The sequence below is a fragment of the Urocitellus parryii genome, chromosome 10 (genome assembly GCF_045843805.1).
Source record: "Urocitellus parryii isolate mUroPar1 chromosome 10, mUroPar1.hap1, whole genome shotgun sequence".
NCBI classification, from domain to species: domain Eukaryota; kingdom Metazoa; phylum Chordata; class Mammalia; order Rodentia; family Sciuridae; genus Urocitellus; species Urocitellus parryii.
The window spans coordinates 70,559,844-70,562,757 of record NC_135540.1 but is presented as its reverse complement, the minus strand read 5'-3'; the positions used below and the strand labels follow the sequence as shown (position 1 = coordinate 70,562,757).

At 56.2% G+C, this 2,914-nt stretch overlaps 1 pseudogene; it reads right to left on the bottom strand.

The window, feature by feature from the left end:
• Positions 1-453: 453 nt before the first annotated feature.
• On the bottom strand, positions 454-2,304 carry LOC144257270 (cAMP-dependent protein kinase catalytic subunit PRKX-like; annotated as a pseudogene).
• Positions 2,305-2,914: the final 610 nt, after the last annotated feature.

Sequence of the window (2,914 nt, the reverse complement as noted above, 5' to 3'; positions counted from 1 at the left end):
ATTTGGAAGAAAAACTCCATAAATATCTATAAAATGCAGAGACGGAATTAAGGGGATTTTTTTTTTTTAAATGCATCCATCCTAGACTTGAGCTTTGTCTCCGAGGCGATCCATTTCTTTTTCAAAGGATTTTTAAAAGCTGAAAAGAAGAGGCTTGGCCAAGCAGAAGCCCTTACACGTGGGCACACACGCACGCACACATTCAGGCACACACGCACAACCTGTGGTTACGAGCCGGCGGGTCTGGTGGCAAGTTCTCGAGTCCAAGAAAACCACCCAACGCACAGTAGAAGCACAGCTGCTAACAGGTTACGATTAAAAACCCCCACAACCCATTTCCTACGGCGCAGGAGAAGATTCCAGTCGCTTCCATAATTGCCCCGTCTGTGAAATCTCAACTGTCCCCCGACCTCTGTATACAGATGGGCGTCCGTAAGTGCGCAAAGTCCTCCTCGCACCAAGAGAGCATTTCTTCGGCCGATGGAGGTGTAGTTCTTGGTCCTGGGCAGGCTGATGTGTTCCTTCCGGAAGTGTGCGTTCCTATCCTCAGAAATTCTTGAAGATTTCCAAGTCTTTTTCTGACACCGGCGAAGTCGTCTGGCACTCGTTCTCAGAGTACGTCTCAAAGTTGCAGGTGTCGCCATCGCTGCCTAACTTGGGCATGATGGGGGGCTGCGGGAGGTCAGCCACAGTTAGGTAAGGGGACACGGGGACACTGAGGATATCGTTTCCCCTTTCCCCTTCTGATATTTTACATAGAAGTGGGAAGGACACGAATAAGATGGACAGGTTTCCAATGTTCATGGACAGCAGAGTCGGATTTCCAATGTTCATGGACAGGAACAGCTGGGAACTAAAGCCAGGCCCTAAGCCGCTCAGGGAGACCCTGTCTCTAAATAAAATATAAAATAGGGCTGGGGAGGGGGCTCAGGGGTTAAGCACCCCTGGATTCAATCCCTGGTATCCACAAAAAAAAAACTAGTACTGAAACACTGGGAGCTTCACCGCATCCTGGGAAGGTCACTGGCTCTAAGATACTCCTTGAAGACGTGGATACAGCTGTTAACCAACCTAGGCGTCCAGCCATGGATGAATGCATAAAGACAATGCGGTACATAGGCCCAATGGAATATTATGCAGCCAGAAAGAAGAATGGAATGATGTCGCTTGCAGGAAAATGCATGGAACCGGAAGGCATTCTATTAAGGGACATGAGCCAGGCATGGAAAGACAAGTGCCCTGTGTTCTCTCTCATGTGAGGGATCTGGAATAGTCAACCACAAACCAATAGAGTGGTTTTACAGAGGTTGGGATCATTGCGTTCTGTAAGGAATGTTCAAAAGAGGGTCACCTTCAGCTTCCTCTGGGGGACAGCGTCCCAGTCCACAGTGCGGAACCACCGGTGCTGCTTGACGTCATTGGCGCCGTTCTTCATGTTGCCCAGGCGCTTGGTCCTGTCCACCACCAGCAATTTCTTAATGAGGTCTTTTGTGCTGAAATCCAAATACCTCGGGAAATCTATCCTCCCTGCGAGAATTTTCTGGTAGATGCCAAATGGGTTGTCATCAAAAAACGGGGGGAACCCTGCCACCATTTCGAAGATGAGGATGCCCAGCGCCCACCAGTCCACGGCCCGCCCGTGGCCTTTGCTCTGGATGATTTCAGGGGCGAGGTATTCAGGGGTCCCGCAGAGGGTCCACGTCCTGTCCACTAGCTTCTTGGCGAACCCGAAGTCCGTGAGCTTGATGTGGCCGTCCTGATCCAAGAGTATGTTCTCCGGCTTCAGGTCCCTGTAGAGGATGTCCCTGCAGTGCAGGTACTCAATGGCGCACACAGGATCTCGGTGGCGTAGAAGAGCCCCGTGCTGCAGGGGAAGCGGCCGCGGTTGCGCAAGTAGCCGAAGAGCTCGCCGCCAGGCACGTACTCCATCAGCATGTAGAGGAAGCGGTCGTCGTGGCTCGTCCAGAACAGCTTGACGAGGAAGGGGTGGTTGACCTCCATGAGGACCGACTTCTCATTGTGAACATGCTGCTCCTGCTTCAAGCGGATGACCTCGGGGATGCTCATGACCTTGAGGGCAAAGTAGTTCTTAGCAGCCTTCTCCTTCACCAAGTGCACGCGCCCGAAGGTCCCCGTCCCCACGGTGGCCAGGATGTCGAAGTCCTGCAGGGAGTAGCTGGGCGGCTCCAGCGAGGGCGCCTCGGGGCTGGGGCTGGGCGCGGGCGCCCCGTCGGGAGTGCGCCCCGCGGCCGCTGGAGGCTCGGGGTCCGCCGCGGCCGCCGCGGCCAGCCCCGGCGCTTCCATGGGGGCGCGTTGCCGGCCGCGGGCCGCGGGCTGCCGGGCTTCCCGGGACTCAGCCTGGGAGGGCGGCGCGGCGGCGTCGGCGGCATCAGCGGAGGCCACCCATGCCCGCCCGGCGCCTCGGGGTGCGCGGCCCGGCGCGGCGGGGACCAAGGCGCAGCGCGGGGCGGCGCTCAGTGCAGGAGCAGCAGCAGCAGCTGGTGGGAGTAGCCGGCGGCCTCCGGGGCGCGGCGCGAGCCGGGCGGTGGCGAGGGCGGTGGAGGCGGTGGAGGCGGAGGAGGCGGTGGAGATGGTGGAGGCGGTGGCGTGGCCGGGGCGCAGGGTGAGGCGGGGTCTGGGCCGTGGGCGCCCCGCTCCCTGTTCATTCCTCGGGTCGCGCACCAGCCACGGGCAGCGCTGGCCCCGCACCGGCGAGACTAATTATTAGCATTGACTTAAAAACTACTTATTAAGTACATATTGTAAGCTAAGCATTGTGCTAAAGTCCAGAGACAAGATATATAAATAAATTAGAGAGAATTCCAGCAAATAGAAGACAGAAGTCACAGTTTTTATTATCCAATTTCAGAAGTGACATTCATGGGCTTTGTGAATCTAGGGAGAAGTTTTATTC